Source organism: Oncorhynchus keta, chromosome 23 (assembly GCF_023373465.1).
Source record: "Oncorhynchus keta strain PuntledgeMale-10-30-2019 chromosome 23, Oket_V2, whole genome shotgun sequence".
NCBI lineage: Eukaryota > Metazoa > Chordata > Actinopteri > Salmoniformes > Salmonidae > Oncorhynchus > Oncorhynchus keta.
Genome location: NC_068443.1, coordinates 11,770,048 through 11,780,847, shown reverse-complemented (window position 1 = coordinate 11,780,847; position 10,800 = coordinate 11,770,048). Strand labels below are relative to the sequence as shown.

Genomic DNA, 10,800 nt, shown 5'->3' with positions numbered 1-10,800 from the left:
TAACTGGAGAACTTGCTATCAATGAGTGGAGGAGCAATAGTACACATGTTTAAAAACAATAACTATGTTGGCATAATTAACTGAAGAGCGAACAGAGAGTGGGGCTTGTATTTGAGCCGAGTACAATGTCAAAATATGTACATTTTATGAAATTGAACATGCAGACCTTGTCCAAAATAAATGTAATTAAACTTTCACTGATTTATCTGACTGATTAGAGTTACTATAAAATACTGTGCAATACATAAACTACAGATAGTGAAGATTACTATCATTATTATCATCATCATCATCATTATTATTAGTATTATTATGGACAGATAGCCTACTATAGGACACATTTCCAACATCATAATTTGTCTCTCTCACAGTGTATCTGTGTCTCATCACAGAGAACCCTCTGTGCCAATGAAAAGCAAGAATTCCTGTCATGACAATATATCACTGCTAAGGGCTGTTCTTAGGCACGACGCAACGCAGAATGGCTGGACACAGCCCTTAGCCTTGGTATATTGACCATATTTCACAAATCCCTGAGGTGCGTTATTGCTATTATAAACTGGTTACTAATGTAATTAGAGCAGTTAAAATAAATGTTTTGTCAAACCGTGGTATAAATGAATGCACAAATTGTAATAAATAATTTCCATGGCTGTCAGCCAATCAGTATTCAGGGCTCAAACTATCCAGTTTATGAGAACAAACAGACAAAGATGACACATTCAGACAGAGTTGTGTATGGGACTTGGTTCATCAAACCCCTGTTGAGATGTCCTCTTCAACATTAAACCAAGTAAAAAACAATCTTCTCCCAAACTGATTAAACAAAATCAATGTCTTGCCAGGACCCAGTCTTAAGCCAATGCTCGTGACCCAAAAGGAACCCATTAATTGTGGGTCTCAGCTACAGACGTGATATACGCTAAAGCCGGTTATCTCCCCTCCGTCTCCATGGAAAGATGTGGTAATAGAGGATTACATACCGCAGCATCAGAGAATTATGATCATGGTAAATGCAAAGGGAGGAGGAGGGAGAGAGAAAGAGGCGTAGAGAGAGAAAGGGGTCAGAGCAGACCAAGAGATAAACAGATAGAGGGCAAGGGCCAGAGAGAGAGAGAGCGAGAGAGAGAGAGAGAGAGAGAGAGAGAGAGAGAGAGAGAGAGAGAGAGAGAGAGAGAGAGAGAGAGAGAGAGAGAGAGAGAGAGAGAGTTCAGTCAGATCGAGGAAAAGACAAACACACACACTCTCTTGCTGCACGCGCTAACCACACATACACTCCTATATCTAAGGGCAGAGCACCCAGACACTGTGGCACCATGTTGCACCCCATCATGATAGGCATCGTGACCTTCAACACCTCCTTGACCATCATCTACTGGACCTTTCTCCTGGGAGGGACCTTCTTTGACATGATGTCTCAAGAAGAAGACAAGCCCAAGAAGCTTAGTGAGGTCACCCCCGCTTGAGCCTGCGCCGCCATGGAACCCACTACCTACCTGTGAATTTACTATGACAACCACCGACAGCTTACTAGGCCTATAGGCAGCTTGTGTCGCTTTACACATTTTACGTTGTGTTTTTTGTTTTTCCAGAATTCCATTGGGAATCCTGTTTTTTTTTCTTCTCTTTCTGCCGTTTTCCACTTGTTCCACATCCGTAGAGAATCGGGTCATCTGGATCAATCTGGAATCATTCTAAAACAGGTACAGTAGACTATATCTCCAGTATGTTCATCTCTCATTTCAAGTAGCCTGAAGATTGTTCCTTTATTTTCTATTATGTAACATTTGTCTCATGGGTTTACATCATTAACACATTGGTCAGATTACTTCATTATAAGGTCACACAGGGGTTGAATAGTTGTTCTCATCGGCTTAAACTGCAGATTATCACGTATCATTTAAGTCTATAGCTCTAATGCCTGTCCCAGACAGGTGTTGCATATCATTTTCACAAGCTAATAGCACTCCACTTGCGTTTCTGTGTGGCTTCTGTTTATTGGCTTAGTTGCAGTATCAAATCCTGTCAAGGATTCCAGGAGGGGGTAAAGTACATTACTTTAGTACCTGAAGAGGACTGGGTGTCTCAGAATAGATCCAGACCACTTCAGCCTAACATAATTTCTCCATCCTATTTTCATCCATCTTAACTTCACCTCAACCTCTACTCAACTCAAATTTGATTGGTCACATACACGTGGTTAGCATCCCTCATCCCTCTCTTTCTCCTGATAGTTACCCCTTTCTTCTTTGTTCCAAACTCCCAAACCTCAACCCTTTCCAGCCTCATCCCTCTCCCCTGGCAACTGCCCCACCCCACAACTACCCTCCACCATCATGGGGCTTCATCCCCTCATGATTTTCATTGTCTCCTTCAACCTCTTAATCACCATCATAGAGTGGACTTGGCTCTTGTCTAGGATTCTCAGGGTTGAAGATGAAGATGTCTCTCCAGAATGACAAAGAAACATAGCCCTACCTTCTTAAGCTCTCGTCCCAACTCCACTGAGTAGAAAAAACATTTTCCTAATAGTGTACTCTCTGTGTCTGTCTTCATGGTTGCTTCCAGGATTCCATGCTTGCTTTGATTTACAGAGCAATTCTGCATGCTACAAGGTAAGAATGGCGTGAATTTGTTAAGAGAGCTAATGTTAAGTTCAGGGAAAGACAACTAATCTGACTCGTTGCTACTTCTCCTTTTCTCTCTGTATTCTGTATTCTGTATTTTGAATATAATGTGTTGTAATAGTACAACGTGAAACCGTTGTTAGGGGGTGGTTTGTGTGGATTGGCCCAATTAATCACCAAATCCTGTCAAGGATTACAGCAGGGCAGCCATGGGCGGTGAAAACTGAGTAGACTGACTAGCGGCTAGTCACTGAGTAGGCGTTTGTGTCTCAGGAGGAGAAAAGACCATTTCCTCCTCCTTCTATTTTCATCACGTCATCCGTTTTTCTTTCACCTCTTCACTTCTCTCTCCGCCACCCACCGTCACCCACCGCCACCATGGCGCCACCATTCACCCCTTCATTGCTTGTGAGGTGGTCTGTGACCTCATCACCACCATCATAGAGTGGATATGGATGCTGTCTGTACTTCTCAAGGTTGACAAAAAACAAAAATGATGTTTCTCCAGTCTGAAAAAACAAACAGCACACTTCAACAACAAGAAAAACTCTGGAATTCTGAAACCATAGCATTCTTGTTGGCACTACAGTACATTTCCTGGTGGGGGAAAGTGTTACCGGCAGGGCAGCAGTAGGGGGTGAAACAGAGTGGACCGACTAGAGAAAACATCTGGATCATTTCATAATTTCTCCATCCCCTCTCTTTCAAGAATTCCACCTTTTGCTGGCATTGATCTCATCATTTCATCTCTTTGCTCCACCTCTTCATTTCTCTCTCCTGAGAGTTCCTTCCATCCCACTACGGCCACCCTTCCTCTGCCACCATGGTGATGATCGGTCCCTTCATGGCCATTCAGGTCACCCTCAACATCCTTATCACCATCATATGGTGGGCCTGGATACTATCTAGAGTCATGAGACAAAAGGAAGATGAGGTCCCTCAGTTCTGACAATGGAAACAACTCTAATCTTAACCCTGCCTGCTAGACCAACGTACCGATAGGAGCCACTTCAGAAACTCTGACCTGAAACGTAGCATTCATGTTGACACTGAGTAGAGAAACATGCAAATAGAGAAGTCAGCATGGTTTGTTGTGATGTGGCCCTAACAGTGTTTCCATCCAGGATTACAGAGAACTTTCTAGACTTTCTCTCAGCGACAACATAGCTGAGGGGAAGCTACACATCAAGTTTGTAAGGTAAGAACGGCACATCCCTGATTCAAAAGGGAAATTAAATTATAGTCACTCAGGATCTTGTTTTCCATTTATTAAAAATTTCCAGGAAATCACCTAACCCTTAATGATAACTTCCTTGTAACTTTCCAGGAAATCACCTAACCCTTAATGATAACTTCCTTGTAACTTTCCAGGAAATCACCTAACCCTTAATGATAACTTCCTTGTAACTTTCCAGGAAATCACCTAACCCTTAATGATAACTTCCTTGTAACTTTCCAGGAAATCACCTAACCCTTAATGATAACTTCCTTGTGACTTTCCAGGAAATCACCTAACCCTTAATGATAACTTCCTTGTAACTTTCCAGGAAATCACCTAACCCTTAATGATAACTTCCTTGTAACTTTCCAGGAAATCACCTAACCCTTAATGATAACTTCCTTGTGACTTTCCAGGAAATCACCTAACCCTTAATGATAACTTCCTTGTGACTTTCCAGGAAATCACCTAACCCTTAATGATAACTTCCTTGTGACTTTCCAGGAAATCACCTAACCCTTAATGATAACTTCCTTGTGACTTTCCAGGAAATCACCTAACCCTTAATGATAACTTCCTTGTGACTTTCCAGGAAATCACCTAACCCTTAATGATAACTTCCTTGTATTCAATGGCCCTTTATTATTGTCAGAATACATCTGTCTTCAAATCCTTCACTGCTCTCTTCTGGAAAGTTGACTTTGCTCACCATATAACCAGTTCCTGATGGTCTTATTTCTCAGTCTTTCCCTTGCTCTACCTCACATTTGATAAGAAATACCAAAAAAATGCAGTATAAAATGTAGAGGTTTGACACTCAATATAACCTAGTCCGTGGTGGAAATAAGTTAAGGTATGGCGTGGTGTGTAGGATCAGGATCAGTAGGGACCATAAGCCTCTTTGGTACATTACTGTACATCTCCTCTGTCATATCACTAATCCTCCCAGATGGAGGGCTGATATCTCTGGACATGATGACAGATTCCTGTTCAATCCTATTAGCACTCTGCCTGCCCTACATTTACTCAACTGCTTTACAAGGTTATGACAGATCATTAAATCCAAGGTTCCTCCGCAAAAAGACCATGACCCGAAGTAAGCCAACTTTAGCCTGACTTCCGGATTAGTTTGTGCTGTCTTGTCAACTGTGCATGATAATTATTGCCATTATAATGACAGTAGGAGTTGTCAAGAGAGCCCAGAATAGATCTGGGACACAGGCTAGGCATTATAATGACAGTAGGAGTTGTCAAGACAGCACAGAACATATATGGGACCCAGGCTAGGCATTATAATGACTGTATGAGTTGTAAAGACAGCACAGAACAGATCTGGGATCCAGACGAGGCATTATAATGGCTGTATGAGTTTTAAAGACAGCACAGAACAGATGTGGGACCCAGACTAGGCATTATAATGACCATGAGTTTTAAAGACAGCACAGAACAGATGTGGGACCCAGACTAGGCATTATAATGACTGTATGAGTTGTAAAGACAGCACAGAACAGATCTGGGATCCAGACGAGGCATTATAATGGCTGTATGAGTTTTAAAGACAGCACAGAACAGATGTGGGACCCAGACTAGGCATTATAATGACCATGAGTTTTAAAGACAGCACAGAACAGATGTGGGACCCAGACTAGGCATTATAATGACTGTATGAGTTGTAAAGACAGCACAGAACAGATCTGGGATCCAGACGAGGCATTATAATGGCTGTATGAGTTTTAAAGACAGCACAGAACAGATCTGGGATCCAGACGAGGCATTATAATGGCTGTATGAGTTTTAAAGACAGCACAGAACAGATCTGGGACACAGACTAGGCATTATAATGACTGTATGAGTTGTAAAGACAGCACAGAACAGATCTGGGACACAGACTAGGCATTATAATGACCGTATGAGTTGTAAAGACAGCACAGTCAGATCTGGGACCCAGGCTAGGCTTACTTAGCCACAGAAGGAATTCTGGTTGATATATACTGTATGTTTCTTTTGAAATACAGCGCATTCTTTTGAAATGAACTACTATGTTCTCGTTCTTTCATTTTCCAACCCATTAGGCCTCTATCCTCTTCCATGAAAAGTAGAGTAACCACATTTAACCACAATTTCTTTATTTCTCTCACTCGTCTGATACACTTCTTTAACCCTGAAAACATCCAGAGTACAATGGTACACAGAGTGGATCTACTCATAGAAACCTCATAGAAACCAAGTACTTTACCTCCTCAAAGACTATACAGACTCATCAAGGCGATACAGACAGATCTGCTTCGTACATAACGTCTGCAGTCTGCGCATCATCCATTTACTGTGTACCCCACCGCATCTCACTATACCAATAGCGTACTTCACCAATCAAACCATGGGCTATCAGCTGCCCCCGACCCATGCACAAAACATCCCAGAACTGGTCGCAGTGGCCTGGAACCTCACACAGCTGAACTTTGAACCCCGCCAGCTCCTCCAGGCTTCCGTGATTGGACAGGAGGAGGACGAGAAAGAGTATTTCATAAACTACGTCCCGCCTTCTCGCGATGCCATCGAGCTGCCTCGCCATGTTGTTTATATACTTATAGGAGTGGTGTTGGTGGTAGTCGCTACCTACGCCATAGTGGGTCACCTGATCAAGGACCTGATGCATGACCTAGCAGGTAACCTGGGACTCCTTCTATCTGCTACCATCTGAAGGTTTTACCACTTGGTGTCACCGTGTGTCATCGTCCTAATTCCCTATCATGTGACGTGAGTCATTGTTTGATCATCTGACTGTCTTTCCCTTCTTGGATGGCCACTGGTTCAGTGAGTCAACATGATGTTGACTGTTGATGTCATCTATGCCATGAAAATCTTTGTGTGTTCTGACCTTCCCTCCATTTTGCACCTGTTGTGGGTACAAAGCTGCAGTGTATTCCCTGAGGTCATCTCTATGGCTGTCAGTGTGTCATCAAGCTCAAGAGTGCGAATATGAAAACGTACTGGTCTGTTGGTGGCATTTCATAAACCACCTAAAATATTATATAGCCTAAGTGCACAAAATGCTATATTTAAGCAATAAGGCACGTATGGTATATTGGCCAAACCCCAGTGGTGACTTATTGCTATTATAAACTGTTTACCAACGTAATTAGAACGGTAGTATATGGTCTCAGATACTGCGGCTTTCAGACATTCAGCATTCAGAGCTTGACCCACCAAGTTTATGATGTAAAATAACCTATTCTATTCTATATATTCTTATCCCCTCTCTGCACCTCTCTCTCTCTCTCTCTCTCTCTCTCTCTCTCTCTCTCTCTCTCTCTCTCTCTCTCTCTCTCTCTCTCTCTCTCTCTCTCTCTCTCATACACAGATTGGGTTCTTGGCCCAAAACCCTCTGATGTGGATGCTGAGGGCGGTATGGAGGAAGAAGAGGAGGAGCGAGGGATCCTATATGATGGAAGGATTAAGAAAGAGTGGATGGAGGAGAACGAGGTTGGGTTGCTGCCGGGGTTCTACCACGAGGCAGGGAACTACCACCCACCGGCCCTGCCACTTCGCAGCATTATCACAGCTTTGCCAAGTGAGAGGATTATGTCCAATCAGAATGTGACCTTTCAGCGCCCTTTTGACCCCTCATGTCACCTCCTTCGGAGTTCTGTAACCTCATTTGTTATGCCAATACGAAATCACCCCCTCATCTCTAGCCCTATGGAAAGTGTTTATATCTGAGAGAATTTCAAGATACAAGCCATATGGCTGAAATTTAATCTGGCCTATGAGAAGTTGGGGAAATCATCTGCTTGTAACTAACCAATACATTAAGATCGAGGCAGAAGAGTTCAATCTGGAATAGAGTTTTTTGGCCGATATGCCAGGTTCAGTAACGAAGTCCATCCTTCATTTTTACCCCATAACAACTCCTCTGTTTGTTGCAAATGACATAGAGATAGATGCTTGAGCTCCATAACCACCAAGGTACAACACATGTAGCTTCTATGAAATATAACTGTGATACATGTATGAATACATGAGTATGTTCTTGTATTGATGCTGATAGAAAGGTGGGCCATATTTATACTCATTGACATGAGAAATGGGTAAAAAAAATATAGAGCTCTTGGATGTGATGTATAGCAGCTATATTACTTAATGTGTAGACACACACACACACACGCACACACACACGCACACATGCGCACACACGCACACACGCACACACACACACGCACACACGCACACACACGCACACACACACACACACACTTATATACACACACACAGGTTCCAGGTTTATGTGTTAGCAACAGTGATTTCCCATTACGTAATAACTTGTGTTATTGTAATGTGTTTTTGAAATAAACATACTTTTACATTCCTGTTATGAAGTTGGTTGAGGATTTCTTCAGTAAAGAACTGACTGTTCGGATTGTGTTGTGCCATCTACTTATCCTTATCCCTCTTATCCATTACTAATGCCTGACAGGTGTAAAGGTTGGGTCAGGGACAGTCCCAATTAAAATGTAGAGGATTATATTAGTCACTTAGCATGAGACAGGAGAGGGGTTAAATTAGGAGTATGAGTTTTGTTACAAGTTTGTTACAAGTTGAGATAGATTTATAGATCTTTATGCTGATAGATGTGTAACTTCTGCATTTGCTAAATGCTAAATATTGAGTTAGAATCCAGAATTTGACATCATACTACCTTCCGGAGACACCTGAAACCCCACCTCTTCAAGGAATACCTAGGATAGGGTAAGTAAGGGTAAGTAATCCTTCTCACCCCCCTTCTCCCCCAACAAGATTTAGATGCAAGTGGCTGTTCCACTGGTTGTCATAAGGTGTATGCACCAATTTGTAAGTCGCTCTGGATAAGAGCGTCTGCTAAATGACTTAAATGTAATGTAAATGTACTAGTGTGGTATACTTGTAAGTAGCTGAGTGACTAGGCGGCTATGAGTCGATGACTCTGTGGCTATGAGTCGATGACTCGGTGGCTATGAGTCAATGATTCGGTGGCTATGAGTCGATGACTCGGTGGCTATGAGTCGATGACTCGGTGGCTATGAGTCAATGATTCGGTGGCTATGAGTCGATGACTCGGTGGCTATGAGTCGATGACTCGGTGGCTATGAGTCGATGACTAGGTGGCTATGAGTCGATGACTCGGTGGCTATGAGTCGATGACTAGGTGGCTATGAGTCGATGACTAGGTGGCTATGAGTCGATGACTCGGTGGCTATGAGTCAATGACTAGGTGGCTATGAGTCGATGACTCGGTGGCTATGAGTCGATGACTAGGTGGCTATGAGTCGATGACTAGGTGGCTATGAGTCGATGACTAGGTGGCTATGAGTCGATGACTCTGTGGCCATGAGTCGATGACTAGGTGGCTATGAGTCGATGACTAGGTGGCTATGAGTCGATGACTAGGTGGCTATGAGTCGATGACTAGGTGGCTATGAGTCGATGACTAGGTGGCTATGAGTCGATGACTCTGTGGCCATGAGTCGATGACTAGGTGGCTATGAGTCGATGACTAGGTGGCTATGAGTCGATGACTCGGTGGCTATGAGTCAATGACTAGGTGGCTATGAGTCAATGACTCGGTGGCCCAAACCTTCGAGTCACTCTTTCCCCAGGTGATAAACCCAGTTAAGAGCCGCCATCTGATATCACTGAGCTGGTCTCACCTGCGTCCTTCCACCGGTCCGTCAACAAGCAGGACAGACAAATAACAGTTGGAAGTTTATCCAAGACAACGCAAGTTTCAGCATGCAACATATAGATAAAGACATGGTCTGCTGTAGATACTGAGGGTTTTTAACCTAAAAACTGAAGATCCACCTCACTGTCACTGATCTGCTACCCGAAGAGTATGAGTAGTAAGGACAGACACACACAGTCAGTTCTGCTGATATGTACTATACTGTAACATCCAAAGACTCTACGGCGTCTTGCTTTTCCATCATGTATATCAACAAGTGTTTTAAAAATATGTCTCTTTCTGTGAGACAGATATTTAGTTGCTGACACAGTCAACCCCAATGTCATGCCCTGTCTTTGCCCAAATGTATACGTTAGATTCTTCAATAATCAAAGGTTACATATCATTAACTTATAAGTGCAAAAATGGATGTAGCTACTTCTGATTGCCCCTTTAACGTATGCTAATGTTGTTTGTCTATTGATGTTGTGCATGAGGCAAAGGCTTGCAATCACAAGCCTTTCATTGTAAATGGTAAAAACACCTTAATAACCCTGTAATGGACTATGTATTTTTGTAATCCTGTTTCCACTACCATGTAGCCGGGTCGCTTTGTATACAGGAGTCTGCTAAATGGTATATGCTAAATGGTATATGCTAAATGGTATATGCTAAATGGTATATGCTAAATGGTATATGCTAAATGGTATATATTATTAAAGTCTCATTTGACAACTAGCTGCCGAGTGTAGTAACCATTCCTTTCCAATAGATGGCAGCCAAAGCTAGTTGAAGTCAAAGCTAGTTGAAGTTACTACTCTAGCAACAGGGACATGGGGTTAATGTGCATTGAATGTAGTTTAATCTTCAAAGCAAGTTTATCTGGTTATGCTCGAACATGTTGTTATATTGGACAAGCTAACTGATACTATTTTTACATAAGGCAGAGGCATTAGGCCTATGTCTTGAAAAATGTGTTTTTACAGCAGGCTAGATTTACTAAATGAACTGTTTTTATTCAAACTCAAACCCTATGTAGATGCCTTCTGGGTATGCTGCCTTATGGAAGAGAGACACGTAGGGATGACACGCTGTACACCTCGTCCAATTCTCCCTTGCGCCCATAGGGTGAACTGGCGATAAGCTGCCAGCCTGTGTGCTCTGCAAACAAACTCATAAGAAAAGTTAGTCTGATACCAAAACTAAATCTCAAGGTATTTATAATGAGCACGCCCCATTATTGGTTAAAATGAGAT

General features: G+C 42.6%; 2 long non-coding RNA genes across 2 annotated transcripts; both read left to right on the top strand.

Moving 5' to 3' along the window:
• Positions 1-1,100: 1,100 nt before the first annotated feature.
• LOC118377668 (uncharacterized) lies at positions 1,101-8,213 on the top strand. Its single transcript, XR_004824294.2, has 2 exons — positions 1,101-1,703; positions 7,208-8,213. It is a non-coding gene; the product is annotated as an uncharacterized LOC118377668 (long non-coding RNA).
• LOC127910981 (uncharacterized) lies at positions 1,835-7,078 on the top strand. Its single transcript, XR_008077098.1, has 3 exons — positions 1,835-2,615; positions 3,739-3,825; positions 6,022-7,078. It is a non-coding gene; the product is annotated as an uncharacterized LOC127910981 (long non-coding RNA).
• Positions 8,214-10,800: the final 2,587 nt, after the last annotated feature.